The sequence below is a fragment of the Ascaphus truei genome, unplaced genomic scaffold (genome assembly GCF_040206685.1).
Source record: "Ascaphus truei isolate aAscTru1 unplaced genomic scaffold, aAscTru1.hap1 HAP1_SCAFFOLD_240, whole genome shotgun sequence".
Lineage (NCBI taxonomy): Eukaryota > Metazoa > Chordata > Amphibia > Anura > Ascaphidae > Ascaphus > Ascaphus truei.
Window position 1 is genome coordinate 505,593 of NW_027455323.1, and position 27,135 is coordinate 532,727.

The following is a 27,135-nucleotide window of genomic DNA, read 5'->3' on the forward strand; positions in this document are numbered from 1 at the left end:
AGAATTCTGACATCAAGAATTCCGTCTATAGTACATTTGAGTGCACCTGTCATTTTCTCAGTCTCTGTGTATGCATGGAGCAAGATATAGGCTCATGGATTTAAGAATGAGAGGATATCATGAGACAGCAATCTCCACCTACGGCCATACTACCTTGACAGCGCCCGATCCCGTCAGATCTCGGAAGCTAAGCAGGGTGAGGCTTGATTAGTACTGGGTTGGGAGACTGCCTGGGAATACCAGGTGCTGTAGGGGTTTTTATTTTTCGCTTCCCTAATGAAAATATACATGGCATTCTTCGCAGCAAATGAAAATGTTTCATTTCTTGCTACTTTTTTCCCGCAGTGGCAAAGAAATATATCGTTTTTTCCTCTGAAAGTTCAACACAATGCAACCTTCCAAAATAGAATTCTGACATCAAGAATTCCGTCTATAGTACATTTGAGTGCACCTGTCATTTTCTCAGTCTCTGTGTATGCATGGAGCAAGATATAGGCTCATGGATTTAAGAATGAGAGGATATCATGAGACAGCAATCTCCACCTACGGCCATACTACCTTGACAGCGCCCGATCCCGTCAGATCTCGGAAGCTAAGCAGGGTGAGGCTTGATTAGTACTGGGTTGGGAGACTGCCTGGGAATACCAGGTGCTGTAGGGGTTTTTATTTTTCGCTTCCCTAATGAAAATATACATGGCATTCCTCGCAGCAAATGAAAATGTTTCATTTCTTGCTACTTTTTTCCCGCAGTGGCAAAGAAATATATCGTTTTTTCCTCTGAAAGTTCAACACAATGCAACCTTCCAAAATAGAATTCTGACATCAAGAATTCCGTCTATAGTACATTTGAGTGCACCTGTCATTTTCTCAGTCTCTGTGTATGCATGGAGCAAGATATAGGCTCATGGATTTAAGAATGAGAGGATATCATGAGACAGCAATCTCCACCTACGGCCATACTACCTTGAAAGCGCCCGATCCCGTCAGATCTCGGAAGCTAAGCAGGGTGAGGCTTGATTAGTACTGGGTTGGGAGACTGCCTGGGAATACCAGGTGCTGTGAGTGTTTTTATTTTTTGCTTCACTAATGAAAATATACATGGCATTCCTTGCAGCAAATGAAAATGTTTCATTTTTTACTACTTTTTTCCCGCAGTGGCAAAGAAATCTATCGTTTTTTCCTCTGAAAGTTCAACACAATGCAACCTTCCAAAATAGAATTCTGACATCAAGAATTCCGTCTATAGTACATTTGAGTGCACCTGTCATTTTCTCAGTCTCTGTGTATGCATGGAGCAAGATATAGGCTCATGGATTTAAGAATGAGAGGATATCATGAGACAGCAATCTCCACCTACGGCCATACTACCTTGACAGCGCCCGATCCCGTCAGATCTCGGAAGCTAAGCAGGGTGAGGCTTGATTAGTACTGGGTTGGGAGACTGCCTGGGAATACCAGGTGCTGTAGGGGTTTTTATTTTTCGCTTCCCTAATGAAAATATACATGGCATTCCTCGCAGCAAATGAAAATGTTTCATTTCTTGCTACTTTTTTCCCGCAGTGGCAAAGAAATATATCGTTTTTTCCTCTGAAAGTTCAACACAATGCAACCTTCCAAAATAGAATTCTGACATCAAGAATTCCGTCTATAGTACATTTGAGTGCACCTGTCATTTTCTCAGTCTCTGTGTATGCATGGAGCAAGATATAGGCTCATGGATTTAAGAATGAGAGGATATCATGAGACAGCAATCTCCACCTACGGCCATACTACCTTGAAAGCGCCCGATCCCGTCAGATCTCGGAAGCTAAGCAGGGTGAGGCTTGATTAGTACTGGGTTGGGAGACTGCCTGGGAATACCAGGTGCTGTGGGTGTTTTTATTTTTTGCTTCCCTAATGAAAATATACATGGCATTCCTTGCAGCAAATGAAAATGTTTCATTTTTTACTACTTTTTTCCCGCAGTGGCAAAGAAATATATCGTTTTTTCCTCTGAAAGTTCAACACAATGCAACCTTCCAAAATAGAATTCTGACATCAAGAATTCCGTCTATAGTACATTTGAGTGCACCTGTCATTTTCTCAGTCTCTGTGTATGCATGGAGCAAGATATAGGCTCATGGATTTAAGAATGAGAGGATATCATGAGACAGCAATCTCCACCTACGGCCATACTACCTTGAAAGCGCCCGATCCCGTCAGATCTCGGAAGCTAAGCAGGGTGAGGCTTGATTAGTACTGGGTTGGGAGACTGCCTGGGAATACCAGGTGCTGTAGGGGTTTTTATTTTTCGCTTCCCTAATGAAAATATACATGGCATTCCTCGCAGCAAATGAAAATGTTTCATTTCTTGCTACTTTTTTCCCGGAGTGGCAAAGAAATATATTGTTTTTTCCTCTGAAAGTTCAACACAATGCAACCTTCCAAAATAGAATTTTGACATCAAGAATTCCGTCTATAGTATATTTGAGTGCACCTGTCATTTTCTCAGTCTCTGATTTAATTTCTCCATTTAAGGTAATTCTTCAAGAATGTATTTTTTTAACGGTCACAATAATACACTTATGCCTCCCATGTCATTTAGAAATATATCATACAGGCCTCAGAACACTCAGCATGTTATATGGTGAGCTTGTGGCTCACAGAGTTGGGGTGTGCAGTGTTCAAGCTGATACTTGGAAGAGATAGTGAGTTCAAATCCAAACAGGAGGAGGTTGAATATAGGCACCTCTGAAATTTTTTACTACTTTTTTCCCGCAGTGGCAAAGAAATCTATCGTTTTTTCCTCTGAAAGTTCAACACAATGCAACCTTCCAAAATAGAATTCTGACATCAAGAATTCCGTCTATAGTACATTTGAGTGCACCTGTCATTTTCTCAGTCTCTGTGTATGCATGGAGCAAGATATAGGCTCATGGATTTAAGAATGAGAGGATATCATGAGACAGCAATCTCCACCTACGGCCATACTACCTTGACAGCGCCCGATCCCGTCAGATCTCGGAAGCTAAGCAGGGTGAGGCTTGATTAGTACTGGGTTGGGAGACTGCCTGGGAATACCAGGTGCTGTGGGTGTTTTTATTTTTTGCTTCCCTAATGAAAATATACATGGCATTCCTTGCAGCAAATGAAAATGTTTCATTTTTTACTAATTTTCCCGCAGTGGCAAAGAAATATATCGTTTTTTCCTCAGAAAGTTCAACACAATGCAACCTTCCAAAATAGAATTCTGACATCAAGAATTCCGTCTATAGTACATTTGAGTGCACCTGTCATTTTCTCAGTCTCTGTGTATGCATGGAGCAAGATATAGGCTCATGGATTTAAGAATGAGAGGATATCATGAGACAGCAATCTCCACCTACGGCCATACTACCTTGACAGCGCCCGATCCCGTCAGATCTCGGAAGCTAAGCAGGGTGAGGCTTGATTAGTACTGGGTTGGGAGACTGCCTGGGAATACCAGGTGCTGTAGGGGTTTTTATTTTTCGCTTCCCTAATGAAAATATACATGGCATTCCTCGCAGCAAATGAAAATGTTTCATTTCTTGCTACTTTTTTCCCGCAGTGGCAAAGAAATATATCGTTTTTTCCTCTGAAAGTTCAACACAATGCAACCTTCCAAAATAGAATTCTGACATCAAGAATTCCGTCTATAGTACATTTGAGTGCACCTGTCATTTTCTCAGTCTCTGTGTATGCATGGAGCAAGATATAGGCTCATGGATTTAAGAATGAGAGGATATCATGAGACAGCAATCTCCACCTACGGCCATACTACCTTGAAAGCGCCCGATCCCGTCAGATCTCGGAAGCTAAGCAGGGTGAGGCTTGATTAGTACTGGGTTGGGAGACTGCCTGGGAATACCAGGTGCTGTGAGTGTTTTTATTTTTTGCTTCACTAATGAAAATATACATGGCATTCCTTGCAGCAAATGAAAATGTTTCATTTTTTACTACTTTTTTCCCGCAGTGGCAAAGAAATCTATCGTTTTTTCCTCTGAAAGTTCAACACAATGCAACCTTCCAAAATAGAATTCTGACATCAAGAATTCCGTCTATAGTACATTTGAGTGCACCTGTCATTTTCTCAGTCTCTGTGTATGCATGGAGCAAGATATAGGCTCATGGATTTAAGAATGAGAGGATATCATGAGACAGCAATCTCCACCTACGGCCATACTACCTTGACAGCGCCCGATCCCGTCAGATCTCGGAAGCTAAGCAGGGTGAGGCTTGATTAGTACTGGGTTGGGAGACTGCCTGGGAATACCAGGTGCTGTAGGGGTTTTTATTTTTCGCTTCCCTAATGAAAATATACATGGCATTCCTCGCAGCAAATGAAAATGTTTCATTTCTTGCTACTTTTTTCCCGCAGTGGCAAAGAAATATATCGTTTTTTCCTCTGAAAGTTCAACACAATGCAACCTTCCAAAATAGAATTCTGACATCAAGAATTCCGTCTATAGTACATTTGAGTGCACCTGTCATTTTCTCAGTCTCTGTGTATGCATGGAGCAAGATATAGGCTCATGGATTTAAGAATGAGAGGATATCATGAGACAGCAATCTCCACCTACGGCCATACTACCTTGAAAGCGCCCGATCCCGTCAGATCTCGGAAGCTAAGCAGGGTGAGGCTTGATTAGTACTGGGTTGGGAGACTGCCTGGGAATACCAGGTGCTGTGGGTGTTTTTATTTTTTGCTTCCCTAATGAAAATATACATGGCATTCCTTGCAGCAAATGAAAATGTTTCATTTTTTACTACTTTTTTCCCGCAGTGGCAAAGAAATATATCGTTTTTTCCTCAGAAAGTTCAACACAATGCAACCTTCCAAAATAGAATTCTGACATCAAGAATTCCGTCTATAGTACATTTGAGTGCACCTGTCATTTTCTCAGTCTCTGTGTATGCATGGAGCAAGATATAGGCTCATGGATTTAAGAATGAGAGGATATCATGAGACAGCAATCTCCACCTACGGCCATACTACCTTGAAAGCGCCCGATCCCGTCAGATCTCGGAAGCTAAGCAGGGTGAGGCTTGATTAGTACTGGGTTGGGAGACTGCCTGGGAATACCAGGTGCTGTAGGGGTTTTTATTTTTCGCTTCCCTAATGAAAATATACATGGCATTCCTCGCAGCAAATGAAAATGTTTCATTTCTTGCTACTTTTTTCCCGGAGTGGCAAAGAAATATATTGTTTTTTCCTCTGAAAGTTCAACACAATGCAACCTTCCAAAATAGAATTTTGACATCAAGAATTCCGTCTATAGTATATTTGAGTGCACCTGTCATTTTCTCAGTCTCTGATTTAATTTCTCCATTTAAGGTAATTCTTCAAGAATGTATTTTTTTAACGGTCACAATAATACACTTATGCCTCCCATGTCATTTAGAAATATATCATACAGGCCTCAGAACACTCAGCATGTTATATGGTGAGCTTGTGGCTCACAGAGTTGGGGTGTGCAGTGTTCAAGCTGATACTTGGAAGAGATAGTGAGTTCAAATCCAAACAGGAGGAGGTTGAATATAGGCACCTCTGAAATTTTTTACTACTTTTTTCCCGCAGTGGCAAAGAAATCTATCGTTTTTTCCTCTGAAAGTTCAACACAATGCAACCTTCCAAAATAGAATTCTGACATCAAGAATTCCGTCTATAGTACATTTGAGTGCACCTGTCATTTTCTCAGTCTCTGTGTATGCATGGAGCAAGATATAGGCTCATGGATTTAAGAATGAGAGGATATCATGAGACAGCAATCTCCACCTACGGCCATACTACCTTGACAGCGCCCGATCCCGTCAGATCTCGGAAGCTAAGCAGGGTGAGGCTTGATTAGTACTGGGTTGGGAGACTGCCTGGGAATACCAGGTGCTGTGGGTGTTTTTATTTTTTGCTTCCCTAATGAAAATATACATGGCATTCCTTGCAGCAAATGAAAATGTTTCATTTTTTACTACTTTTTTCCCGCAGTGGCAAAGAAATATATCGTTTTTTCCTCAGAAAGTTCAACACAATGCAACCTTCCAAAATAGAATTCTGACATCAAGAATTCCGTCTATAGTACATTTGAGTGCACCTGTCATTTTCTCAGTCTCTGTGTATGCATGGAGCAAGATATAGGCTCATGGATTTAAGAATGAGAGGATATCATGAGACAGCAATCTCCACCTACGGCCATACTACCTTGACAGCGCCCGATCCCGTCAGATCTCGGAAGCTAAGCAGGGTGAGGCTTGATTAGTACTGGGTTGGGAGACTGCCTGGGAATACCAGGTGCTGTAGGGGTTTTTATTTTTCGCTTCCCTAATGAAAATATACATGGCATTCCTCGCAGCAAATGAAAATGTTTCATTTCTTGCTACTTTTTTCCCGCAGTGGCAAAGAAATATATCGTTTTTTCCTCTGAAAGTTCAACACAATGCAACCTTCCAAAATAGAATTCTGACATCAAGAATTCCGTCTATAGTACATTTGAGTGCACCTGTCATTTTCTCAGTCTCTGTGTATGCATGGAGCAAGATATAGGCTCATGGATTTAAGAATGAGAGGATATCATGAGACAGCAATCTCCACCTACGGCCATACTACCTTGAAAGCGCCCGATCCCGTCAGATCTCGGAAGCTAAGCAGGGTGAGGCTTGATTAGTACTGGGTTGGGAGACTGCCTGGGAATACCAGGTGCTGTGAGTGTTTTTATTTTTTGCTTCACTAATCAAAATATACATGGCATTCCTTGCAGCAAATGAAAATGTTTCATTTTTTACTACTTTTTTCCCGCAGTGGCAAAGAAATCTATCGTTTTTTCCTCTGAAAGTTCAACACAATGCAACCTTCCAAAATAGAATTCTGACATCAAGAATTCCGTCTATAGTACATTTGAGTGCACCTGTCATTTTCTCAGTCTCTGTGTATGCATGGAGCAAGATATAGGCTCATGGATTTAAGAATGAGAGGATATCATGAGACAGCAATCTCCACCTACGGCCATACTACCTTGACAGCGCCCGATCCCGTCAGATCTCGGAAGCTAAGCAGGGTGAGGCTTGATTAGTACTGGGTTGGGAGACTGCCTGGGAATACCAGGTGCTGTGGGTGTTTTTATTTTTTGCTTCCCTAATGAAAATATACATGGCATTCCTTGCAGCAAATGAAAATGTTTCATTTTTTACTACTTTTTTCCCGCAGTGGCAAAGGAATATATCGTTTTTTCCTCAGAAAGTTCAACACAATGCAACCTTCCAAAATAGAATTCTGACATCAAGAATTCCGTCTATAGTACATTTGAGTGCACCTGTCATTTTCTCAGTCTCTGTGTATGCATGGAGCAAGATATAGGCTCATGGATTTAAGAATGAGAGGATATCATGAGACAGCAATCTCCACCTACGGCCATACTACCTTGACAGCGCCCGATCCCGTCAGATCTCGGAAGTTAAGCAGGGTGAGGCTTGATTAGTACTGGATTTGGAGACTGCCTGGGAATACCAGGTGCTGTAGGGGTTTTTATTTTTCGCTTCCCTAATGAAAATATACATGGCATTCCTCGCAGCAAATGAAAATGTTTCATTTCTTGCTACTTTTTTCCCGCAGTGTCAAAGAAATCTATCGTTTTTTCCTCTGAAAGTTCAACACAATGCAACCTTCCAAAATAGAATTCTGACATCAAGAATTCCGTCTATAGTACATTTGAGTGCACCTGTCATTTTCTCAGTCTCTGTGTATGCATGGAGCAAGATATAGGCTCATGGATTTAAGAATGAGAGGATATCATGAGACAGCAATCTCCACCTACGGCCATACTACCTTGAAAGCGCCCGATCCCGTCAGATCTCGGAAGCTAAGCAGGGTGAGGCTTGATTAGTACTGGGTTGGGAGACTGCCTGGGAATACCAGGTGCTGTGGGTGTTTTTATTTTTTGCTTCCCTAATGAAAATATACATGGCATTCCTTGCAGCAAATGAAAATGTTTCATTTTTTACTACTTTTTTCCCGCAGTGGCAAAGAAATATATCGTTTTTTCCTCAGAAAGTTCAACACAATGCAACCTTCCAAAATAGAATTCTGACATCAAGAATTCCGTCTATAGTACATTTGAGTGCACCTGTCATTTTCTCAGTCTCTGTGTATGCATGGAGCAAGATATAGGCTCATGGATTTAAGAATGAGAGGATATCATGAGACAGCAATCTCCACCTACGGCCATACTACCTTGACAGCGCCCGATCCCGTCAGATCTCGGAAGCTAAGCAGGGTGAGGCTTGATTAGTACTGGGTTGGGAGACTGCCTGGGAATACCAGGTGCTGTAGGGGTTTTTATATTTCGCTTCCCTAATGAAAATATACATGGCATTCCTCGCAGCAAATGAAAATGTTTCATTTCTTGCTACTTTTTTCCCGCAGTGGCAAAGAAATCTATCGTTTTTTCCTCTGAAAGTTCAACACAATGCAACCTTCCAAAATAGAATTCTGACATCAAGAATTCCGTCTATAGTACATTTGAGTGCACCTGTCATTTTCTCAGTCTCTGTGTATGCATGGAGCAAGATATAGGCTCATGGATTTAAGAATGAGAGGATATCATGAGACAGCAATCTCCACCTACGGCCATACTACCTTGAAAGCGCCCGATCCCGTCAGATCTCGGAAGCTAAGCAGGGTGAGGCTTGATTAGTACTGGGTTGGGAGACTGCCTGGGAATACCAGGTGCTGTGGGTGTTTTTATTTTTTGCTTCCCTAATGAAAATATACATGGCATTCCTTGCAGCAAATGAAAATGTTTCATTTTTTACTACTTTTTTCCCGCAGTGGCAAAGAAATATATCGTTTTTTCCTCAGAAAGTTCAACACAATGCAACCTTCCAAAATAGAATTCTGACATCAAGAATTCCGTCTATAGTACATTTGAGTGCACCTGTCATTTTCTCAGTCTCTGTGTATGCATGGAGCAAGATATAGGCTCATGGATTTAAGAATGAGAGGATATCATGAGACAGCAATCTCCACCTACGGCCATACTACCTTGAAAGCGCCCGATCCCGTCAGATCTCGGAAGCTAAGCAGGGTGAGGCTTGATTAGTACTGGGTTGGGAGACTGCCTGGGAATACCAGGTGCTGTAGGGGTTTTTATTTTTCGCTTCCCTAATGAAAATATACATGGCATTCCTCGCAGCAAATGAAAATGTTTCATTTCTTGCTACTTTTTTCCCGCAGTGGCAAAGAAATATATCGTTTTTTCCTCTGAAAGTTCAACACAATGCAACCTTCCAAAATAGAATTCTGACATCAAGAATTCCGTCTATAGTACATTTGAGTGCACCTGTCATTTTCTCAGTCTCTGTGTATGCATGGAGCAAGATATAGGCTCATGGATTTAAGAATGAGAGGATATCATGAGACAGCAATCTCCACCTACGGCCATACTACCTTGAAAGCGCCCGATCCCGTCAGATCTCGGAAGCTAAGCAGGGTGAGGCTTGATTAGTACTGGGTTGGGAGACTGCCTGGGAATACCAGGTGCTGTGGGTGTTTTTATTTTTTGCTTCCCTAATGAAAATATACATGGCATTCCTTGCAGCAAATGAAAATGTTTCATTTTTTACTACTTTTTTCCCGCAGTGGCAAAGAAATATATCGTTTTTTCCTCAGAAAGTTCAACACAATGCAACCTTCCAAAATAGAATTCTGACATCAAGAATTCCGTCTATAGTACATTTGAGTGCACCTGTCATTTTCTCAGTCTCTGTGTATGCATGGAGCAAGATATAGGCTCATGGATTTAAGAATGAGAGGATATCATGAGACAGCAATCTCCACCTACGGCCATACTACCTTGAAAGCGCCCGATCCCGTCAGATCTCGGAAGCTAAGCAGGGTGAGGCTTGATTAGTACTGGGTTGGGAGACTGCCTGGGAATACCAGGTGCTGTAGGGGTTTTTATTTTTCGCTTCCCTAATGAAAATATACATGGCATTCCTCGCAGCAAATGAAAATGTTTCATTTCTTGCTACTTTTTTCCCGGAGTGGCAAAGAAATATATTGTTTTTTCCTCTGAAAGTTCAACACAATGCAACCTTCCAAAATAGAATTTTGACATCAAGAATTCCGTCTATAGTATATTTGAGTGCACCTGTCATTTTCTCAGTCTCTGATTTAATTTCTCCATTTAAGGTAATTCTTCAAGAATGTATTTTTTTAACGGTCACAATAATACACTTATGCCTCCCATGTCATTTAGAAATATATCATACAGGCCTCAGAACACTCAGCATGTTATATGGTGAGCTTGTGGCTCACAGAGTTGGGGTGTGCAGTGTTCAAGCTGATACTTGGAAGAGATAGTGAGTTCAAATCCAAACAGGAGGAGGTTGAATATAGGCACCTCTGAAATTTTTTACTACTTTTTTCCCGCAGTGGCAAAGAAATCTATCGTTTTTTCCTCTGAAAGTTCAACACAATGCAACCTTCCAAAATAGAATTCTGACATCAAGAATTCCGTCTATAGTACATTTGAGTGCACCTGTCATTTTCTCAGTCTCTGTGTATGCATGGAGCAAGATATAGGCTCATGGATTTAAGAATGAGAGGATATCATGAGACAGCAATCTCCACCTACGGCCATACTACCTTGACAGCGCCCGATCCCGTCAGATCTCGGAAGCTAAGCAGGGTGAGGCTTGATTAGTACTGGGTTGGGAGACTGCCTGGGAATACCAGGTGCTGTGGGTGTTTTTATTTTTTGCTTCCCTAATGAAAATATACATGGCATTCCTTGCAGCAAATGAAAATGTTTCATTTTTTACTACTTTTTTCCCGCAGTGGCAAAGAAATATATCGTTTTTTCCTCAGAAAGTTCAACACAATGCAACCTTCCAAAATAGAATTCTGACATCAAGAATTCCGTCTATAGTACATTTGAGTGCACCTGTCATTTTCTCAGTCTCTGTGTATGCATGGAGCAAGATATAGGCTCATGGATTTAAGAATGAGAGGATATCATGAGACAGCAATCTCCACCTACGGCCATACTACCTTGACAGCGCCCGATCCCGTCAGATCTCGGAAGCTAAGCAGGGTGAGGCTTGATTAGTACTGGGTTGGGAGACTGCCTGGGAATACCAGGTGCTGTAGGGGTTTTTATTTTTCGCTTCCCTAATGAAAATATACATGGCATTCCTCGCAGCAAATGAAAATGTTTCATTTCTTGCTACTTTTTTCCCGCAGTGGCAAAGAAATATATCGTTTTTTCCTCTGAAAGTTCAACACAATGCAACCTTCCAAAATAGAATTCTGACATCAAGAATTCCGTCTATAGTACATTTGAGTGCACCTGTCATTTTCTCGGTCTCTGTGTATGCATGGAGCAAGATATAGGCTCATGGATTTAAGAATGAGAGGATATCATGAGACAGCAATCTCCACCTACGGCCATACTACCTTGAAAGCGCCCGATCCCGTCAGATCTCGGAAGCTAAGCAGGGTGAGGCTTGATTAGTACTGGGTTGGGAGACTGCCTGGGAATACCAGGTGCTGTGAGTGTTTTTATTTTTTGCTTCACTAATCAAAATATACATGGCATTCCTTGCAGCAAATGAAAATGTTTCATTTTTTACTACTTTTTTCCCGCAGTGGCAAAGAAATCTATCGTTTTTTCCTCTGAAAGTTCAACACAATGCAACCTTCCAAAATAGAATTCTGACATCAAGAATTCCGTCTATAGTACATTTGAGTGCACCTGTCATTTTCTCAGTCTCTGTGTATGCATGGAGCAAGATATAGGCTCATGGATTTAAGAATGAGAGGATATCATGAGACAGCAATCTCCACCTACGGCCATACTACCTTGACAGCGCCCGATCCCGTCAGATCTCGGAAGCTAAGCAGGGTGAGGCTTGATTAGTACTGGGTTGGGAGACTGCCTGGGAATACCAGGTGCTGTGGGTGTTTTTATTTTTTGCTTCCCTAATGAAAATATACATGGCATTCCTTGCAGCAAATGAAAATGTTTCATTTTTTACTACTTTTTTCCCGCAGTGGCAAAGAAATATATCGTTTTTTCCTCAGAAAGTTCAACACAATGCAACCTTCCAAAATAGAATTCTGACATCAAGAATTCCGTCTATAGTACATTTGAGTGCACCTGTCATTTTCTCAGTCTCTGTGTATGCATGGAGCAAGATATAGGCTCATGGATTTAAGAATGAGAGGATATCATGAGACAGCAATCTCCACCTACGGCCATACTACCTTGACAGCGCCCGATCCCGTCAGATCTCGGAAGTTAAGCAGGGTGAGGCTTGATTAGTACTGGATTTGGAGACTGCCTGGGAATACCAGGTGCTGTAGGGGTTTTTATTTTTCGCTTCCCTAATGAAAATATACATGGCATTCCTCGCAGCAAATGAAAATGTTTCATTTCTTGCTACTTTTTTCCCGCAGTGTCAAAGAAATCTATCGTTTTTTCCTCTGAAAGTTCAACACAATGCAACCTTCCAAAATAGAATTCTGACATCAAGAATTCCGTCTATAGTACATTTGAGTGCACCTGTCATTTTCTCAGTCTCTGTGTATGCATGGAGCAAGATATAGGCTCATGGATTTAAGAATGAGAGGATATCATGAGACAGCAATCTCCACCTACGGCCATACTACCTTGAAAGCGCCCGATCCCGTCAGATCTCGGAAGCTAAGCAGGGTGAGGCTTGATTAGTACTGGGTTGGGAGACTGCCTGGGAATACCAGGTGCTGTGGGTGTTTTTATTTTTTGCTTCCCTAATGAAAATATACATGGCATTCCTTGCAGCAAATGAAAATGTTTCATTTTTTACTACTTTTTTCCCGCAGTGGCAAAGAAATATATCGTTTTTTCCTCAGAAAGTTCAACACAATGCAACCTTCCAAAATAGAATTCTGACATCAAGAATTCCGTCTATAGTACATTTGAGTGCACCTGTCATTTTCTCAGTCTCTGTGTATGCATGGAGCAAGATATAGGCTCATGGATTTAAGAATGAGAGGATATCATGAGACAGCAATCTCCACCTACGGCCATACTACCTTGACAGCGCCCGATCCCGTCAGATCTCGGAAGCTAAGCAGGGTGAGGCTTGATTAGTACTGGGTTGGGAGACTGCCTGGGAATACCAGGTGCTGTAGGGGTTTTTATATTTCGCTTCCCTAATGAAAATATACATGGCATTCCTCGCAGCAAATGAAAATGTTTCATTTCTTGCTACTTTTTTCCCGCAGTGGCAAAGAAATCTATCGTTTTTTCCTCTGAAAGTTCAACACAATGCAACCTTCCAAAATAGAATTCTGACATCAAGAATTCCGTCTATAGTACATTTGAGTGCACCTGTCATTTTCTCAGTCTCTGTGTATGCATGGAGCAAGATATAGGCTCATGGATTTAAGAATGAGAGGATATCATGAGACAGCAATCTCCACCTACGGCCATACTACCTTGAAAGCGCCCGATCCCGTCAGATCTCGGAAGCTAAGCAGGGTGAGGCTTGATTAGTACTGGGTTGGGAGACTGCCTGGGAATACCAGGTGCTGTGGGTGTTTTTATTTTTTGCTTCCCTAATGAAAATATACATGGCATTCCTTGCAGCAAATGAAAATGTTTCATTTTTTACTACTTTTTTCCCGCAGTGGCAAAGAAATATATCGTTTTTTCCTCAGAAAGTTCAACACAATGCAACCTTCCAAAATAGAATTCTGACATCAAGAATTCCGTCTATAGTACATTTGAGTGCACCTGTCATTTTCTCAGTCTCTGTGTATGCATGGAGCAAGATATAGGCTCATGGATTTAAGAATGAGAGGATATCATGAGACAGCAATCTCCACCTACGGCCATACTACCTTGAAAGCGCCCGATCCCGTCAGATCTCGGAAGCTAAGCAGGGTGAGGCTTGATTAGTACTGGGTTGGGAGACTGCCTGGGAATACCAGGTGCTGTAGGGGTTTTTATTTTTCGCTTCCCTAATGAAAATATACATGGCATTCCTCGCAGCAAATGAAAATGTTTCATTTCTTGCTACTTTTTTCCCGGAGTGGCAAAGAAATATATTGTTTTTTCCTCTGAAAGTTCAACACAATGCAACCTTCCAAAATAGAATTCTGACATCAAGAATTCCGTCTATAGTATATTTGAGTGCACCTGTCATTTTCTCAGTCTCTGATTTAATTTCTCCATTTAAGGTAATTCTTCAAGAATGTATTTTTTTAACGGTCACAATAATACACTTATGCCTCCCATGTCATTTAGAAATATATCATACAGGCCTCAGAACACTCAGCATGTTATATGGTGAGCTTGTGGCTCACAGAGTTGGGGTGTGCAGTGTTCAAACTGATACTTGGAAGAGATAGTGAGTTCAAATCCAAACAGGAGGAGGTTGAATATAGGCACCTCTGAAATTTTTTACTACTTTTTTCCCGCAGTGGCAAAGAAATCTATCGTTTTTTCCTTTGAAAGTTCAACACAATGCAACCTTCCAAAATAGAATTCTGACATCAAGAATTCCGTCTATAGTACATTTGAGTGCACCTGTCATTTTCTCAGTCTCTGTGTATGCATGGAGCAAGATATAGGCTCATGGATTTAAGAATGAGAGGATATCATGAGACAGCAATCTCCACCTACGGCCATACTACCTTGACAGCGCCCGATCCCGTCAGATCTCGGAAGCTAAGCAGGGTGAGGCTTGATTAGTACTGGGTTGGGAGACTGCCTGGGAATACCAGGTGCTGTAGGGGTTTTTATTTTTCGCTTCCCTAATGAAAATATACATGGCATTCCTCGCAGCAAATGAAAATGTTTCATTTCTTGCTACTTTTTTCCCGCAGTGGCAAAGAAATCTATCGTTTTTTCCTCTGAAAGTTCAACACAATGCAACCTTCCAAAATAGAATTCTGACATCAAGAATTCCGTCTATAGTACATTTGAGTGCACCTGTCATTTTCTCAGTCTCTGTGTATGCATGGAGCAAGATATAGGCTCATGGATTTAAGAATGAGAGGATATCATGAGACAGCAATCTCCACCTACGGCCATACTACCTTGAAAGCGCCCGATCCCGTCAGATCTCGGAAGCTAAGCAGGGTGAGGCTTGATTAGTACTGGGTTGGGAGACTGCCTGGGAATACCAGGTGCTGTGGGTGTTTTTATTTTTTGCTTCCCTAATGAAAATATACATGGCATTCCTTGCAGCAAATGAAAATGTTTCATTTTTTACTACTTTTTTCCCGCAGTGGCAAAGAAATATATCGTTTTTTCCTCAGAAAGTTCAACACAATGCAACCTTCCAAAATAGAATTCTGACATCAAGAATTCCGTCTATAGTACATTTGAGTGCACCTGTCATTTTCTCAGTCTCTGTGTATGCATGGAGCAAGATATAGGCTCATGGATTTAAGAATGAGAGGATATCATGAGACAGCAATCTCCACCTACGGCCATACTACCTTGAAAGCGCCCGATCCCGTCAGATCTCGGAAGCTAAGCAGGGTGAGGCTTGATTAGTCCTGGGTTGGGAGACTGCCTGGGAATACCAGGTGCTGTAGGGGTTTTTATTTTTCGCTTCCCTAATGAAAATATACATGGCATTCCTCGCAGCAAATGAAAATGTTTCATTTCTTGCTACTTTTTTCCCGGAGTGGCAAAGAAATATATTGTTTTTTCCTCTGAAAGTTCAACACAATGCAACCTTCCAAAATAGAATTCTGACATCAAGAATTCCGTCTATAGTATATTTGAGTGCACCTGTCATTTTCTCAGTCTCTGATTTAATTTCTCCATTTAAGGTAATTCTTCAAGAATGTATTTTTTTAACGGTCACAATAATACACTTATGCCTCCCATGTCATTTAGAAATATATCATACAGGCCTCAGAACACTCAGCATGTTATATGGTGAGCTTGTGGCTCACAGAGTTGGGGTGTGCAGTGTTCAAGCTGATACTTGGAAGAGATAGTGAGTTCAAATCCAAACAGGAGGAGGTTGAATATAGGCACCTCTGAAATTTTTTACTACTTTTTTCCCGCAGTGGCAAAGAAATCTATCGTTTTTTCCTCTGAAAGTTCAACACAATGCAACCTTCCAAAATAGAATTCTGACATCAAGAATTCCGTCTATAGTACATTTGAGTGCACCTGTCATTTTCTCAGTCTCTGTGTATGCATGGAGCAAGATATAGGCTCATGGATTTAAGAATGAGAGGATATCATGAGACAGCAATCTCCACCTACGGCCATACTACCTTGACAGCGCCCGATCCCGTCAGATCTCGGAAGCTAAGCAGGGTGAGGCTTGATTAGTACTGGGTTGGGAGACTGCCTGGGAATACCAGGTGCTGTGGGTGTTTTTATTTTTTGCTTCCCTAATGAAAATATACATGGCATTCCTTGCAGCAAATGAAAATGTTTCATTTTTTACTACTTTTTTCCCGCAGTGGCAAAGAAATCTATCGTTTTTTCCTTTGAAAGTTCAACACAATGCAACCTTCCAAAATAGAATTCTGACATCAAGAATTCCGTCTATAGTACATTTGAGTGCACCTGTCATTTTCTCAGTCTCTGTGTATGCATGGAGCAAGATATAGGCTCATGGATTTAAGAATGAGAGGATATCATGAGACAGCAATCTCCACCTACGGCCATACTACCTTGACAGCGCCCGATCCCGTCAGATCTCGGAAGCTAAGCAGGGTGAGGCTTGATTAGTACTGGGTTGGGAGACTGCCTGGGAATACCAGGTGCTGTAGGGGTTTTTATTTTTCGCTTCCCTAATGAAAATATACATGGCATTCCTCGCAGCAAATGAAAATGTTTCATTTCTTGCTACTTTTTTCCCGCAGTGGCAAAGAAATCTATCGTTTTTTCCTCTGAAAGTTCAACACAATGCAACCTTCCAAAATAGAATTCTGACATCAAGAATTCCGTCTATAGTACATTTGAGTGCACCTGTCATTTTCTCAGTCTCTGTGTATGCATGGAGCAAGATATAGGCTCATGGATTTAAGAATGAGAGGATATCATGAGACAGCAATCTCCACCTACGGCCATACTACCTTGAAAGCGCCCGATCCCGTCAGATCTCGGAAGCTAAGCAGGGTGAGGCTTGATTAGTACTGGGTTGGGAGACTGCCTGGGAATACCAGGTGCTGTGGGTGTTTTTATTTTTTGCTTCCCTAATGAAAATATACATGGCATTCCTTGCAGCAAATGAAAATGTTTCATTTTTTACTACTTTTTTCCCGCAGTGGCAAAGAAATATATCGTTTTTTCCTCAGAAAGTTCAACACAATGCAACCTTCCAAAATAGAATTCTGACATCAAGAATTCCGTCTATAGTACATTTGAGTGCACCTGTCATTTTCTCAGTCTCTGTGTATGCATGGAGCAAGATATAGGCTCATGGATTTAAGAATGAGAGGATATCATGAGACAGCAATCTCCACCTACGGCCATACTACCTTGAAAGCGCCCGATCCCGTCAGATCTCGGAAGCTAAGCAGGGTGAGGCTTGATTAGTCCTGGGTTGGGAGACTGCCTGGGAATACCAGGTGCTGTAGGGGTTTTTATTTTTCGCTTCCCTAATGAAAATATACATGGCATTCCTCGCAGCAAATGAAAATGTTTCATTTCTTGCTACTTTTTTCCCGGAGTGGCAAAGAAATATATTGTTTTTTCCTCTGAAAGTTCAACACAATGCAACCTTCCAAAATAGAATTCTGACATCAAGAATTCCGTCTATAGTATATTTGAGTGCACCTGTCATTTTCTCAGTCTCTGATTTAATTTCTCCATTTAAGGTAATTCTTCAAGAATGTATTTTTTTAACGGTCACAATAATACACTTATGCCTCCCATGTCATTTAGAAATATATCATACAGGCCTCAGAACACTCAGCATGTTATATGGTGAGCTTGTGGCTCACAGAGTTGGGGTGTGCAGTGTTCAAGCTGATACTTGGAAGAGATAGTGAGTTCAAATCCAAACAGGAGGAGGTTGAATATAGGCACCTCTGAAATTTTTTACTACTTTTTTCCCGCAGTGGCAAAGAAATCTATCGTTTTTTCCTCTGAAAGTTCAACACAATGCAACCTTCCAAAATAGAATTCTGACATCAAGAATTCCGTCTATAGTACATTTGAGTGCACCTGTCATTTTCTCAGTCTCTGTGTATGCATGGAGCAAGATATAGGCTCATGGATTTAAGAATGAGAGGATATCATGAGACAGCAATCTCCACCTACGGCCATACTACCTTGACAGCGCCCGATCCCGTCAGATCTCGGAAGCTAAGCAGGGTGAGGCTTGATTAGTACTGGGTTGGGAGACTGCCTGGGAATACCAGGTGCTGTGGGTGTTTTTATTTTTTGCTTCCCTAATGAAAATATACATGGCATTCCTTGCAGCAAATGAAAATGTTTCATTTTTTACTACTTTTTTCCCGCAGTGGCAAAGAAATATATCGTTTTTTCCTCAGAAAGTTCAACACAATGCAACCTTCCAAAATAGAATTCTGACATCAAGAATTCCGTCTATAGTACATTTGAGTGCACCTGTCATTTTCTCAGTCTCTGTGTATGCATGGAGCAAGATATAGGCTCATGGATTTAAGAATGAGAGGATATCATGAGACAGCAATCTCCACCTACGGCCATACTACCTTGACAGCGCCCGATCCCGTCAGATCTCGGAAGTTAAGCAGGGTGAGGCTTGATTAGTACTGGATTTGGAGACTGCCTGGGAATACCAGGTGCTGTAGGGGTTTTTATTTTTCGCTTCCCTAATGAAAATATACATGGCATTCCTCGCAGCAAATGAAAATGTTTCATTTCTTGCTACTTTTTTCCCGCAGTGTCAAAGAAATCTATCGTTTTTTCCTCTGAAAGTTCAACACAATGCAACCTTCCAAAATAGAATTCTGACATCAAGAATTCCGTCTATAGTACATTTGAGTGCACCTGTCATTTTCTCAGTCTCTGTGTATGCATGGAGCAAGATATAGGCTCATGGATTTAAGAATGAGAGGATATCATGAGACAGCAATCTCCACCTACGGCCATACTACCTTGAAAGCGCCCGATCCCGTCAGATCTCGGAAGCTAAGCAGGGTGAGGCTTGATTAGTACTGGGTTGGGAGACTGCCTGGGAATACCAGGTGCTGTGGGTGTTTTTATTTTTTGCTTCCCTAATGAAAATATACATGGCATTCCTCGCAGCAAATGAAAATGTTTCATTTCTTGCTACTTTTTTCCCGCAGTGGCAAAGAAATCTATCGTTTTTTCCTCTGAAAGTTCAACACAATGCAACCTTCCAAAATAGAATTCTGACATCAAGAATTCCGTCTATAGTACATTTGAGTGCACCTGTCATTTTCTCAGTCTCTGTGTATGCATGGAGCAAGATATAGGCTCATGGATTTAAGAATGAGAGGATATCATGAGACAGCAATCTCCACCTACGGCCATACTACCTTGACAGCGCCCGATCCCGTCAGATCTCGGAAGCTAAGCAGGGTGAGGCTTGATTAGTACTGGGTTGGGAGACTGCCTGGGAATACCAGGTGCTGTGGGTGTTTTTATTTTTTGCTTCCCTAATGAAAATATACATGGCATTCCTTGCAGCAAATGAAAATGTTTCATTTTTTACTACTTTTTTCCCGCAGTGGCAAAGAAATATATCGTTTTTTCCTCAGAAAGTTCAACACAATGCAACCTTCCAAAATAGAATTCTGACATCAAGAATTCCGTCTATAGTACATTTGAGTGCACCTGTCATTTTCTCAGTCTCTGTGTATGCATGGAGCAAGATATAGGCTCATGGATTTAAGAATGAGAGGATATCATGAGACAGCAATCTCCACCTACGGCCATACTACCTTGACAGCGCCCGATCCCGTCAGATCTCGGAAGTTAAGCAGGGTGAGGCTTGATTAGTACTGGATTTGGAGACTGCCTGGGAATACCAGGTGCTGTAGGGGTTTTTATTTTTCGCTTCCCTAATGAAAATATACATGGCATTCCTCGCAGCAAATGAAAATGTTTCATTTCTTGCTACTTTTTTCCCGCAGTGTCAAAGAAATCTATCGTTTTTTCCTCTGAAAGTTCAACACAATGCAACCTTCCAAAATAGAATTCTGACATCAAGAATTCCGTCTATAGTACATTTGAGTGCACCTGTCATTTTCTCAGTCTCTGTGTATGCATGGAGCAAGATATAGGCTCATGGATTTAAGAATGAGAGGATATCATGAGACAGCAATCTCCACCTACGGCCATACTACCTTGAAAGCGCCCGATCCCGTCAGATCTCGGAAGCTAAGCAGGGTGAGGCTTGATTAGTACTGGGTTGGGAGACTGCCTGGGAATACCAGGTGCTGTGGGTGTTTTTATTTTTTGCTTCCCTAATGAAAATATACATGGCATTCCTCGCAGCAAATGAAAATGTTTCATTTCTTGCTACTTTTTTCCCGCAGTGGCAAAGAAATCTATCGTTTTTTCCTCTGAAAGTTCAACACAATGCAACCTTCCAAAATAGAATTCTGACATCAAGAATTCCGTCTATAGTACATTTGAGTGCACCTGTCATTTTCTCAGTCTCTGTGTATGCATGGAGCAAGATATAGGCTCATGGATTTAAGAATGAGAGGATATCATGAGACAGCAATCTCCACCTACGGCCATACTACCTTGACAGCGCCCGATCCCGTCAGATCTCGGAAGCTAAGCAGGGTGAGGCTTGATTAGTACTGGGTTGGGAGACTGCCTGGGAATACCAGGTGCTGTAGGGGTTTTTATATTTCGCTTCCCTAATGAAAATATACATGGCATTCCTCGCAGCAAATGAAAATGTTTCATTTCTTGCTACTTTTTTCCCGCAGTGGCAAAGAAATCTATCGTTTTTTCCTCTGAAAGTTCAACACAATGCAACCTTCCAAAATAGAATTCTGACATCAAGAATTCCGTCTATAGTACATTTGAGTGCACCTGTCATTTTCTCAGTCTCTGTGTATGCATGGAGCAAGATATAGGCTCATGGATTTAAGAATGAGAGGATATCATGAGACAGCAATCTCCACCTACGGCCATACTACCTTGACAGCGCCCGATCCCGTCAGATCTCGGAAGCTAAGCAGGGTGAGGCTTGATTAGTACTGGGTTGGGAGACTGCCTGGGAATACCAGGTGCTGTGGGTGTTTTTATTTTTTGCTTCCCTAATGAAAATATACATGGCATTCCTTGCAGCAAATGAAAATGTTTCATTTTTTACTACTTTTTTCCCGCAGTGGCAAAGAAATATATCGTTTTTTCCTCAGAAAGTTCAACACAATGCAACCTTCCAAAATAGAATTCTGACATCAAGAATTCCGTCTATAGTACATTTGAGTGCACCTGTCATTTTCTCAGTCTCTGTGTATGCATGGAGCAAGATATAGGCTCATGGATTTAAGAATGAGAGGATATCATGAGACAGCAATCTCCACCTACGGCCATACTACCTTGACAGCGCCCGATCCCGTCAGATCTCGGAAGTTAAGCAGGGTGAGGCTTGATTAGTACTGGATTTGGAGACTGCCTGGGAATACCAGGTGCTGTAGGGGTTTTTATTTTTCGCTTCCCTAATGAAAATATACATGGCATTCCTCGCAGCAAATGAAAATGTTTCATTTCTTGCTACTTTTTTCCCGCAGTGTCAAAGAAATCTATCGTTTTTTCCTCTGAAAGTTCAACACAATGCAACCTTCCAAAATAGAATTCTGACATCAAGAATTCCGTCTATAGTACATTTGAGTGCACCTGTCATTTTCTCAGTCTCTGTGTATGCATGGAGCAAGATATAGGCTCATGGATTTAAGAATGAGAGGATATCATGAGACAGCAATCTCCACCTACGGCCATACTACCTTGAAAGCGCCCGATCCCGTCAGATCTCGGAAGCTAAGCAGGGTGAGGCTTGATTAGTACTGGGTTGGGAGACTGCCTGGGAATACCAGGTGCTGTGGGTGTTTTTATTTTTTGCTTCCCTAATGAAAATATACATGGCATTCCTTGCAGCAAATGAAAATGTTTCATTTTTTACTACTTTTTTCCCGCAGTGGCAAAGAAATATATCGTTTTTTCCTCAGAAAGTTCAACACAATGCAACCTTCCAAAATAGAATTCTGACATCAAGAATTCCGTCTATAGTACATTTGAGTGCACCTGTCATTTTCTCAGTCTCTGTGTATGCATGGAGCAAGATATAGGCTCATGGATTTAAGAATGAGAGGATATCATGAGACAGCAATCTCCACCTACGGCCATACTACCTTGACAGCGCCCGATCCCGTCAGATCTCGGAAGCTAAGCAGGGTGAGGCTTGATTAGTACTGGGTTGGGAGACTGCCTGGGAATACCAGGTGCTGTAGGGGTTTTTATTTTTCGCTTCCCTAATGAAAATATACATGGCATTCCTCGCAGCAAATGAAAATGTTTCATTTCTTGCTACTTTTTTCCCGCAGTGGCAAAGAAATATATCGTTTTTTCCTCTGAAAGTTCAACACAATGCAACCTTCCAAAATAGAATTCTGACATCAAGAATTCCGTCTATAGTACATTTGAGTGCACCTGTCATTTTCTCAGTCTCTGTGTATGCATGGAGCAAGATATAGGCTCATGGATTTAAGAATGAGAGGATATCATGAGACAGCAATCTCCACCTACGGCCATACTACCTTGAAAGCGCCCGATCCCGTCAGATCTCGGAAGCTAAGCAGGGTGAGGCTTGATTAGTACTGGGTTGGGAGACTGCCTGGGAATACCAGGTGCTGTGAGTGTTTTTATTTTTTGCTTCACTAATCAAAATATACATGGCATTCCTTGCAGCAAATGAAAATGTTTCATTTTTTACTACTTTTTTCCCGCAGTGGCAAAGAAATCTATCGTTTTTTCCTCTGAAAGTTCAACACAATGCAACCTTCCAAAATAGAATTCTGACATCAAGAATTCCGTCTATAGTACATTTGAGTGCACCTGTCATTTTCTCAGTCTCTGTGTATGCATGGAGCAAGATATAGGCTCATGGATTTAAGAATGAGAGGATATCATGAGACAGCAATCTCCACCTACGGCCATACTACCTTGACAGCGCCCGATCCCGTCAGATCTCGGAAGCTAAGCAGGGTGAGGCTTGATTAGTACTGGGTTGGGAGACTGCCTGGGAATACCAGGTGCTGTGGGTGTTTTTATTTTTTGCTTCCCTAATGAAAATATACATGGCATTCCTTGCAGCAAATGAAAATGTTTCATTTTTTACTACTTTTTTCCCGCAGTGGCAAAGAAATATATCGTTTTTTCCTCAGAAAGTTCAACACAATGCAACCTTCCAAAATAGAATTCTGACATCAAGAATTCCGTCTATAGTACATTTGAGTGCACCTGTCATTTTCTCAGTCTCTGTGTATGCATGGAGCAAGATATAGGCTCATGGATTTAAGAATGAGAGGATATCATGAGACAGCAATCTCCACCTACGGCCATACTACCTTGACAGCGCCCGATCCCGTCAGATCTCGGAAGTTAAGCAGGGTGAGGCTTGATTAGTACTGGATTTGGAGACTGCCTGGGAATACCAGGTGCTGTAGGGGTTTTTATTTTTCGCTTCCCTAATGAAAATATACATGGCATTCCTCGCAGCAAATGAAAATGTTTCATTTCTTGCTACTTTTTTCCCGCAGTGTCAAAGAAATCTATCGTTTTTTCCTCTGAAAGTTCAACACAATGCAACCTTCCAAAATAGAATTCTGACATCAAGAATTCCGTCTATAGTACATTTGAGTGCACCTGTCATTTTCTCAGTCTCTGTGTATGCATGGAGCAAGATATAGGCTCATGGATTTAAGAATGAGAGGATATCATGAGACAGCAATCTCCACCTACGGCCATACTACCTTGAAAGCGCCCGATCCCGTCAGATCTCGGAAGCTAAGCAGGGTGAGGCTTGATTAGTACTGGGTTGGGAGACTGCCTGGGAATACCAGGTGCTGTGGGTGTTTTTATTTTTTGCTTCCCTAATGAAAATATACATGGCATTCCTTGCAGCAAATGAAAATGTTTCATTTTTTACTACTTTTTTCCCGCAGTGGCAAAGAAATATATCGTTTTTTCCTCAGAAAGTTCAACACAATGCAACCTTCCAAAATAGAATTCTGACATCAAGAATTCCGTCTATAGTACATTTGAGTGCACCTGTCATTTTCTCAGTCTCTGTGTATGCATGGAGCAAGATATAGGCTCATGGATTTAAGAATGAGAGGATATCATGAGACAGCAATCTCCACCTACGGCCATACTACCTTGACAGCGCCCGATCCCGTCAGATCTCGGAAGCTAAGCAGGGTGAGGCTTGATTAGTACTGGGTTGGGAGACTGCCTGGGAATACCAGGTGCTGTAGGGGTTTTTATATTTCGCTTCCCTAATGAAAATATACATGGCATTCCTCGCAGCAAATGAAAATGTTTCATTTCTTGCTACTTTTTTCCCGCAGTGGCAAAGAAATCTATCGTTTTTTCCTCTGAAAGTTCAACACAATGCAACCTTCCAAAATAGAATTCTGACATCAAGAATTCCGTCTATAGTACATTTGAGTGCACCTGTCATTTTCTCAGTCTCTGTGTATGCATGGAGCAAGATATAGGCTCATGGATTTAAGAATGAGAGGATATCATGAGACAGCAATCTCCACCTACGGCCATACTACCTTGAAAGCGCCCGATCCCGTCAGATCTCGGAAGCTAAGCAGGGTGAGGCTTGATTAGTACTGGGTTGGGAGACTGCCTGGGAATACCAGGTGCTGTGGGTGTTTTTATTTTTTGCTTCCCTAATGAAAATATACATGGCATTCCTTGCAGCAAATGAAAATGTTTCATTTTTTACTACTTTTTTCCCGCAGTGGCAAAGAAATATATCGTTTTTTCCTCAGAAAGTTCAACACAATGCAACCTTCCAAAATAGAATTCTGACATCAAGAATTCCGTCTATAGTACATTTGAGTGCACCTGTCATTTTCTCAGTCTCTGTGTATGCATGGAGCAAGATATAGGCTCATGGATTTAAGAATGAGAGGATATCATGAGACAGCAATCTCCACCTACGGCCATACTACCTTGAAAGCGCCCGATCCCGTCAGATCTCGGAAGCTAAGCAGGGTGAGGCTTGATTAGTACTGGGTTGGGAGACTGCCTGGGAATACCAGGTGCTGTAGGGGTTTTTATTTTTCGCTTCCCTAATGAAAATATACATGGCATTCCTCGCAGCAAATGAAAATGTTTCATTTCTTGCTACTTTTTTCCCGGAGTGGCAAAGAAATATATTGTTTTTTCCTCTGAAAGTTCAACACAATGCAACCTTCCAAAATAGAATTCTGACATCAAGAATTCCGTCTATAGTATATTTGAGTGCACCTGTCATTTTCTCAGTCTCTGATTTAATTTCTCCATTTAAGGTAATTCTTCAAGAATGTATTTTTTTAACGGTCACAATAATACACTTATGCCTCCCATGTCATTTAGAAATATATCATACAGGCCTCAGAACACTCAGCATGTTATATGGTGAGCTTGTGGCTCACAGAGTTGGGGTGTGCAGTGTTCAAACTGATACTTGGAAGAGATAGTGAGTTCAAATCCAAACAGGAGGAGGTTGAATATAGGCACCTCTGAAATTTTTTACTACTTTTTTCCCGCAGTGGCAAAGAAATCTATCGTTTTTTCCTTTGAAAGTTCAACACAATGCAACCTTCCAAAATAGAATTCTGACATCAAGAATTCCGTCTATAGTACATTTGAGTGCACCTGTCATTTTCTCAGTCTCTGTGTATGCATGGAGCAAGATATAGGCTCATGGATTTAAGAATGAGAGGATATCATGAGACAGCAATCTCCACCTACGGCCATACTACCTTGACAGCGCCCGATCCCGTCAGATCTCGGAAGCTAAGCAGGGTGAGGCTTGATTAGTACTGGGTTGGGAGACTGCCTGGGAATACCAGGTGCTGTAGGGGTTTTTATTTTTCGCTTCCCTAATGAAAATATACATGGCATTCCTCGCAGCAAATGAAAATGTTTCATTTCTTGCTACTTTTTTCCCGCAGTGGCAAAGAAATCTATCGTTTTTTCCTCTGAAAGTTCAACACAATGCAACCTTCCAAAATAGAATTCTGACATCAAGAATTCCGTCTATAGTACATTTGAGTGCACCTGTCATTTTCTCAGTCTCTGTGTATGCATGGAGCAAGATATAGGCTCATGGATTTAAGAATGAGAGGATATCATGAGACAGCAATCTCCACCTACGGCCATACTACCTTGAAAGCGCCCGATCCCGTCAGATCTCGGAAGCTAAGCAGGGTGAGGCTTGATTAGTACTGGGTTGGGAGACTGCCTGGGAATACCAGGTGCTGTGGGTGTTTTTATTTTTTGCTTCCCTAATGAAAATATACATGGCATTCCTTGCAGCAAATGAAAATGTTTCATTTTTTACTACTTTTTTCCCGCAGTGGCAAAGAAATATATCGTTTTTTCCTCAGAAAGTTCAACACAATGCAACCTTCCAAAATAGAATTCTGACATCAAGAATTCCGTCTATAGTACATTTGAGTGCACCTGTCATTTTCTCAGTCTCTGTGTATGCATGGAGCAAGATATAGGCTCATGGATTTAAGAATGAGAGGATATCATGAGACAGCAATCTCCACCTACGGCCATACTACCTTGAAAGCGCCCGATCCCGTCAGATCTCGGAAGCTAAGCATTGTGAGGCTTGATTAGTCCTGGGTTGGGAGACTGCCTGGGAATACCAGGTGCTGTAGGGGTTTTTATTTTTCGCTTCCCTAATGAAAATATACATGGCATTCCTCGCAGCAAATGAAAATGTTTCATTTCTTGCTACTTTTTTCCCGGAGTGGCAAAGAAATATATTGTTTTTTCCTCTGAAAGTTCAACACAATGCAACCTTCCAAAATAGAATTCTGACATCAAGAATTCCGTCTATAGTATATTTGAGTGCACCTGTCATTTTCTCAGTCTCTGATTTAATTTCTCCATTTAAGGTAATTCTTCAAGAATGTAT

At 41.5% G+C, this 27,135-nt stretch overlaps 59 non-coding genes and 1 pseudogene across 59 annotated transcripts; all 60 read left to right on the forward strand.

Annotated features, from left to right (window-relative positions):
• The first annotated feature begins 136 nt into the window (after positions 1-136).
• LOC142479059 (5S ribosomal RNA) lies at positions 137-255 on the forward strand. The gene has a single exon (XR_012793790.1). It is a non-coding gene; the product is annotated as a 5S ribosomal RNA (ribosomal RNA).
• A 286-nt stretch (positions 256-541) lies between these two features.
• LOC142479060 (5S ribosomal RNA) lies at positions 542-660 on the forward strand. Its single transcript, XR_012793791.1, has one exon. It is a non-coding gene; the product is annotated as a 5S ribosomal RNA (ribosomal RNA).
• A 286-nt stretch (positions 661-946) lies between these two features.
• On the forward strand, positions 947-1,065 carry LOC142479148 (5S ribosomal RNA). Its single transcript, XR_012793878.1, has one exon. It is a non-coding gene; the product is annotated as a 5S ribosomal RNA (ribosomal RNA).
• Positions 1,066-1,351: 286 nt separating this feature from the next.
• LOC142479062 (5S ribosomal RNA) lies at positions 1,352-1,470 on the forward strand. Its single transcript, XR_012793793.1, has one exon. It is a non-coding gene; the product is annotated as a 5S ribosomal RNA (ribosomal RNA).
• A 286-nt stretch (positions 1,471-1,756) lies between these two features.
• Positions 1,757-1,875, forward strand: LOC142479339 (5S ribosomal RNA). Its single transcript, XR_012794034.1, has one exon. It is a non-coding gene; the product is annotated as a 5S ribosomal RNA (ribosomal RNA).
• Positions 1,876-2,161: 286 nt separating this feature from the next.
• LOC142479505 (5S ribosomal RNA) lies at positions 2,162-2,280 on the forward strand. The gene has a single exon (XR_012794194.1). It is a non-coding gene; the product is annotated as a 5S ribosomal RNA (ribosomal RNA).
• Positions 2,281-2,956: 676 nt separating this feature from the next.
• LOC142478423 (5S ribosomal RNA) lies at positions 2,957-3,075 on the forward strand. The gene has a single exon (XR_012793160.1). It is a non-coding gene; the product is annotated as a 5S ribosomal RNA (ribosomal RNA).
• Positions 3,076-3,359: 284 nt separating this feature from the next.
• LOC142479063 (5S ribosomal RNA) lies at positions 3,360-3,478 on the forward strand. The gene has a single exon (XR_012793794.1). It is a non-coding gene; the product is annotated as a 5S ribosomal RNA (ribosomal RNA).
• Positions 3,479-3,764: 286 nt separating this feature from the next.
• Positions 3,765-3,883, forward strand: LOC142479149 (5S ribosomal RNA). Its single transcript, XR_012793879.1, has one exon. It is a non-coding gene; the product is annotated as a 5S ribosomal RNA (ribosomal RNA).
• Positions 3,884-4,169: 286 nt separating this feature from the next.
• LOC142479064 (5S ribosomal RNA) lies at positions 4,170-4,288 on the forward strand. The gene has a single exon (XR_012793795.1). It is a non-coding gene; the product is annotated as a 5S ribosomal RNA (ribosomal RNA).
• A 286-nt stretch (positions 4,289-4,574) lies between these two features.
• LOC142479340 (5S ribosomal RNA) lies at positions 4,575-4,693 on the forward strand. The gene has a single exon (XR_012794035.1). It is a non-coding gene; the product is annotated as a 5S ribosomal RNA (ribosomal RNA).
• Positions 4,694-4,979: 286 nt separating this feature from the next.
• Positions 4,980-5,098, forward strand: LOC142479506 (5S ribosomal RNA). Its single transcript, XR_012794195.1, has one exon. It is a non-coding gene; the product is annotated as a 5S ribosomal RNA (ribosomal RNA).
• A 676-nt stretch (positions 5,099-5,774) lies between these two features.
• LOC142478424 (5S ribosomal RNA) lies at positions 5,775-5,893 on the forward strand. Its single transcript, XR_012793161.1, has one exon. It is a non-coding gene; the product is annotated as a 5S ribosomal RNA (ribosomal RNA).
• A 286-nt stretch (positions 5,894-6,179) lies between these two features.
• Positions 6,180-6,298, forward strand: LOC142479065 (5S ribosomal RNA). The gene has a single exon (XR_012793796.1). It is a non-coding gene; the product is annotated as a 5S ribosomal RNA (ribosomal RNA).
• Positions 6,299-6,584: 286 nt separating this feature from the next.
• LOC142479150 (5S ribosomal RNA) lies at positions 6,585-6,703 on the forward strand. The gene has a single exon (XR_012793880.1). It is a non-coding gene; the product is annotated as a 5S ribosomal RNA (ribosomal RNA).
• A 286-nt stretch (positions 6,704-6,989) lies between these two features.
• LOC142478425 (5S ribosomal RNA) lies at positions 6,990-7,108 on the forward strand. Its single transcript, XR_012793162.1, has one exon. It is a non-coding gene; the product is annotated as a 5S ribosomal RNA (ribosomal RNA).
• Positions 7,109-7,394: 286 nt separating this feature from the next.
• On the forward strand, positions 7,395-7,513 carry LOC142479224 (5S ribosomal RNA). The gene has a single exon (XR_012793955.1). It is a non-coding gene; the product is annotated as a 5S ribosomal RNA (ribosomal RNA).
• A 286-nt stretch (positions 7,514-7,799) lies between these two features.
• Positions 7,800-7,918, forward strand: LOC142479341 (5S ribosomal RNA). The gene has a single exon (XR_012794036.1). It is a non-coding gene; the product is annotated as a 5S ribosomal RNA (ribosomal RNA).
• Positions 7,919-8,204: 286 nt separating this feature from the next.
• LOC142479066 (5S ribosomal RNA) lies at positions 8,205-8,323 on the forward strand. Its single transcript, XR_012793797.1, has one exon. It is a non-coding gene; the product is annotated as a 5S ribosomal RNA (ribosomal RNA).
• Positions 8,324-8,609: 286 nt separating this feature from the next.
• Positions 8,610-8,728, forward strand: LOC142479342 (5S ribosomal RNA). Its single transcript, XR_012794037.1, has one exon. It is a non-coding gene; the product is annotated as a 5S ribosomal RNA (ribosomal RNA).
• Positions 8,729-9,014: 286 nt separating this feature from the next.
• On the forward strand, positions 9,015-9,133 carry LOC142479507 (5S ribosomal RNA). Its single transcript, XR_012794196.1, has one exon. It is a non-coding gene; the product is annotated as a 5S ribosomal RNA (ribosomal RNA).
• Positions 9,134-9,419: 286 nt separating this feature from the next.
• LOC142479343 (5S ribosomal RNA) lies at positions 9,420-9,538 on the forward strand. The gene has a single exon (XR_012794038.1). It is a non-coding gene; the product is annotated as a 5S ribosomal RNA (ribosomal RNA).
• Positions 9,539-9,824: 286 nt separating this feature from the next.
• On the forward strand, positions 9,825-9,943 carry LOC142479508 (5S ribosomal RNA). The gene has a single exon (XR_012794197.1). It is a non-coding gene; the product is annotated as a 5S ribosomal RNA (ribosomal RNA).
• Positions 9,944-10,619: 676 nt separating this feature from the next.
• On the forward strand, positions 10,620-10,738 carry LOC142478427 (5S ribosomal RNA). The gene has a single exon (XR_012793164.1). It is a non-coding gene; the product is annotated as a 5S ribosomal RNA (ribosomal RNA).
• Positions 10,739-11,024: 286 nt separating this feature from the next.
• Positions 11,025-11,143, forward strand: LOC142479067 (5S ribosomal RNA). Its single transcript, XR_012793798.1, has one exon. It is a non-coding gene; the product is annotated as a 5S ribosomal RNA (ribosomal RNA).
• Positions 11,144-11,429: 286 nt separating this feature from the next.
• On the forward strand, positions 11,430-11,548 carry LOC142479152 (5S ribosomal RNA). Its single transcript, XR_012793882.1, has one exon. It is a non-coding gene; the product is annotated as a 5S ribosomal RNA (ribosomal RNA).
• A 286-nt stretch (positions 11,549-11,834) lies between these two features.
• LOC142478428 (5S ribosomal RNA) lies at positions 11,835-11,953 on the forward strand. The gene has a single exon (XR_012793165.1). It is a non-coding gene; the product is annotated as a 5S ribosomal RNA (ribosomal RNA).
• A 286-nt stretch (positions 11,954-12,239) lies between these two features.
• On the forward strand, positions 12,240-12,358 carry LOC142479225 (5S ribosomal RNA). Its single transcript, XR_012793956.1, has one exon. It is a non-coding gene; the product is annotated as a 5S ribosomal RNA (ribosomal RNA).
• Positions 12,359-12,644: 286 nt separating this feature from the next.
• On the forward strand, positions 12,645-12,763 carry LOC142479344 (5S ribosomal RNA). The gene has a single exon (XR_012794039.1). It is a non-coding gene; the product is annotated as a 5S ribosomal RNA (ribosomal RNA).
• Positions 12,764-13,049: 286 nt separating this feature from the next.
• On the forward strand, positions 13,050-13,168 carry LOC142479068 (5S ribosomal RNA). Its single transcript, XR_012793799.1, has one exon. It is a non-coding gene; the product is annotated as a 5S ribosomal RNA (ribosomal RNA).
• A 286-nt stretch (positions 13,169-13,454) lies between these two features.
• On the forward strand, positions 13,455-13,573 carry LOC142479345 (5S ribosomal RNA). The gene has a single exon (XR_012794040.1). It is a non-coding gene; the product is annotated as a 5S ribosomal RNA (ribosomal RNA).
• Positions 13,574-13,859: 286 nt separating this feature from the next.
• LOC142479509 (5S ribosomal RNA) lies at positions 13,860-13,978 on the forward strand. The gene has a single exon (XR_012794198.1). It is a non-coding gene; the product is annotated as a 5S ribosomal RNA (ribosomal RNA).
• Positions 13,979-14,654: 676 nt separating this feature from the next.
• LOC142479069 (5S ribosomal RNA) lies at positions 14,655-14,773 on the forward strand. Its single transcript, XR_012793800.1, has one exon. It is a non-coding gene; the product is annotated as a 5S ribosomal RNA (ribosomal RNA).
• A 286-nt stretch (positions 14,774-15,059) lies between these two features.
• LOC142479346 (5S ribosomal RNA) lies at positions 15,060-15,178 on the forward strand. The gene has a single exon (XR_012794041.1). It is a non-coding gene; the product is annotated as a 5S ribosomal RNA (ribosomal RNA).
• Positions 15,179-15,464: 286 nt separating this feature from the next.
• On the forward strand, positions 15,465-15,583 carry LOC142479183 (5S ribosomal RNA). The gene has a single exon (XR_012793914.1). It is a non-coding gene; the product is annotated as a 5S ribosomal RNA (ribosomal RNA).
• A 676-nt stretch (positions 15,584-16,259) lies between these two features.
• Positions 16,260-16,378, forward strand: LOC142478429 (5S ribosomal RNA). The gene has a single exon (XR_012793166.1). It is a non-coding gene; the product is annotated as a 5S ribosomal RNA (ribosomal RNA).
• Positions 16,379-16,664: 286 nt separating this feature from the next.
• LOC142479070 (5S ribosomal RNA) lies at positions 16,665-16,783 on the forward strand. The gene has a single exon (XR_012793801.1). It is a non-coding gene; the product is annotated as a 5S ribosomal RNA (ribosomal RNA).
• A 286-nt stretch (positions 16,784-17,069) lies between these two features.
• LOC142479347 (5S ribosomal RNA) lies at positions 17,070-17,188 on the forward strand. Its single transcript, XR_012794042.1, has one exon. It is a non-coding gene; the product is annotated as a 5S ribosomal RNA (ribosomal RNA).
• A 286-nt stretch (positions 17,189-17,474) lies between these two features.
• Positions 17,475-17,593, forward strand: LOC142479185 (5S ribosomal RNA). Its single transcript, XR_012793916.1, has one exon. It is a non-coding gene; the product is annotated as a 5S ribosomal RNA (ribosomal RNA).
• A 676-nt stretch (positions 17,594-18,269) lies between these two features.
• Positions 18,270-18,388, forward strand: LOC142478430 (5S ribosomal RNA). Its single transcript, XR_012793167.1, has one exon. It is a non-coding gene; the product is annotated as a 5S ribosomal RNA (ribosomal RNA).
• Positions 18,389-18,674: 286 nt separating this feature from the next.
• On the forward strand, positions 18,675-18,793 carry LOC142479226 (5S ribosomal RNA). The gene has a single exon (XR_012793957.1). It is a non-coding gene; the product is annotated as a 5S ribosomal RNA (ribosomal RNA).
• A 286-nt stretch (positions 18,794-19,079) lies between these two features.
• LOC142479348 (5S ribosomal RNA) lies at positions 19,080-19,198 on the forward strand. Its single transcript, XR_012794043.1, has one exon. It is a non-coding gene; the product is annotated as a 5S ribosomal RNA (ribosomal RNA).
• Positions 19,199-19,484: 286 nt separating this feature from the next.
• On the forward strand, positions 19,485-19,603 carry LOC142478431 (5S ribosomal RNA). The gene has a single exon (XR_012793168.1). It is a non-coding gene; the product is annotated as a 5S ribosomal RNA (ribosomal RNA).
• A 286-nt stretch (positions 19,604-19,889) lies between these two features.
• On the forward strand, positions 19,890-20,008 carry LOC142479227 (5S ribosomal RNA). The gene has a single exon (XR_012793958.1). It is a non-coding gene; the product is annotated as a 5S ribosomal RNA (ribosomal RNA).
• Positions 20,009-20,294: 286 nt separating this feature from the next.
• Positions 20,295-20,413, forward strand: LOC142479351 (5S ribosomal RNA). The gene has a single exon (XR_012794045.1). It is a non-coding gene; the product is annotated as a 5S ribosomal RNA (ribosomal RNA).
• A 286-nt stretch (positions 20,414-20,699) lies between these two features.
• LOC142479071 (5S ribosomal RNA) lies at positions 20,700-20,818 on the forward strand. Its single transcript, XR_012793802.1, has one exon. It is a non-coding gene; the product is annotated as a 5S ribosomal RNA (ribosomal RNA).
• A 286-nt stretch (positions 20,819-21,104) lies between these two features.
• On the forward strand, positions 21,105-21,223 carry LOC142478432 (5S ribosomal RNA). Its single transcript, XR_012793169.1, has one exon. It is a non-coding gene; the product is annotated as a 5S ribosomal RNA (ribosomal RNA).
• Positions 21,224-21,509: 286 nt separating this feature from the next.
• LOC142479230 (5S ribosomal RNA) lies at positions 21,510-21,628 on the forward strand. Its single transcript, XR_012793960.1, has one exon. It is a non-coding gene; the product is annotated as a 5S ribosomal RNA (ribosomal RNA).
• A 286-nt stretch (positions 21,629-21,914) lies between these two features.
• On the forward strand, positions 21,915-22,033 carry LOC142479352 (5S ribosomal RNA). The gene has a single exon (XR_012794046.1). It is a non-coding gene; the product is annotated as a 5S ribosomal RNA (ribosomal RNA).
• A 286-nt stretch (positions 22,034-22,319) lies between these two features.
• On the forward strand, positions 22,320-22,438 carry LOC142479073 (5S ribosomal RNA). Its single transcript, XR_012793804.1, has one exon. It is a non-coding gene; the product is annotated as a 5S ribosomal RNA (ribosomal RNA).
• Positions 22,439-22,724: 286 nt separating this feature from the next.
• LOC142479153 (5S ribosomal RNA) lies at positions 22,725-22,843 on the forward strand. The gene has a single exon (XR_012793883.1). It is a non-coding gene; the product is annotated as a 5S ribosomal RNA (ribosomal RNA).
• Positions 22,844-23,129: 286 nt separating this feature from the next.
• On the forward strand, positions 23,130-23,248 carry LOC142478433 (5S ribosomal RNA). The gene has a single exon (XR_012793170.1). It is a non-coding gene; the product is annotated as a 5S ribosomal RNA (ribosomal RNA).
• A 286-nt stretch (positions 23,249-23,534) lies between these two features.
• LOC142479231 (5S ribosomal RNA) lies at positions 23,535-23,653 on the forward strand. Its single transcript, XR_012793961.1, has one exon. It is a non-coding gene; the product is annotated as a 5S ribosomal RNA (ribosomal RNA).
• Positions 23,654-23,939: 286 nt separating this feature from the next.
• On the forward strand, positions 23,940-24,058 carry LOC142479353 (5S ribosomal RNA). Its single transcript, XR_012794047.1, has one exon. It is a non-coding gene; the product is annotated as a 5S ribosomal RNA (ribosomal RNA).
• A 286-nt stretch (positions 24,059-24,344) lies between these two features.
• Positions 24,345-24,463, forward strand: LOC142479074 (5S ribosomal RNA). Its single transcript, XR_012793805.1, has one exon. It is a non-coding gene; the product is annotated as a 5S ribosomal RNA (ribosomal RNA).
• A 286-nt stretch (positions 24,464-24,749) lies between these two features.
• Positions 24,750-24,868, forward strand: LOC142479354 (5S ribosomal RNA). The gene has a single exon (XR_012794048.1). It is a non-coding gene; the product is annotated as a 5S ribosomal RNA (ribosomal RNA).
• A 286-nt stretch (positions 24,869-25,154) lies between these two features.
• Positions 25,155-25,273, forward strand: LOC142479510 (5S ribosomal RNA). Its single transcript, XR_012794199.1, has one exon. It is a non-coding gene; the product is annotated as a 5S ribosomal RNA (ribosomal RNA).
• A 676-nt stretch (positions 25,274-25,949) lies between these two features.
• LOC142479075 (5S ribosomal RNA) lies at positions 25,950-26,068 on the forward strand. The gene has a single exon (XR_012793806.1). It is a non-coding gene; the product is annotated as a 5S ribosomal RNA (ribosomal RNA).
• Positions 26,069-26,354: 286 nt separating this feature from the next.
• LOC142479355 (5S ribosomal RNA) lies at positions 26,355-26,473 on the forward strand. The gene has a single exon (XR_012794049.1). It is a non-coding gene; the product is annotated as a 5S ribosomal RNA (ribosomal RNA).
• A 286-nt stretch (positions 26,474-26,759) lies between these two features.
• Positions 26,760-26,878, forward strand: LOC142479284 (5S ribosomal RNA; annotated as a pseudogene).
• Positions 26,879-27,135: the final 257 nt, after the last annotated feature.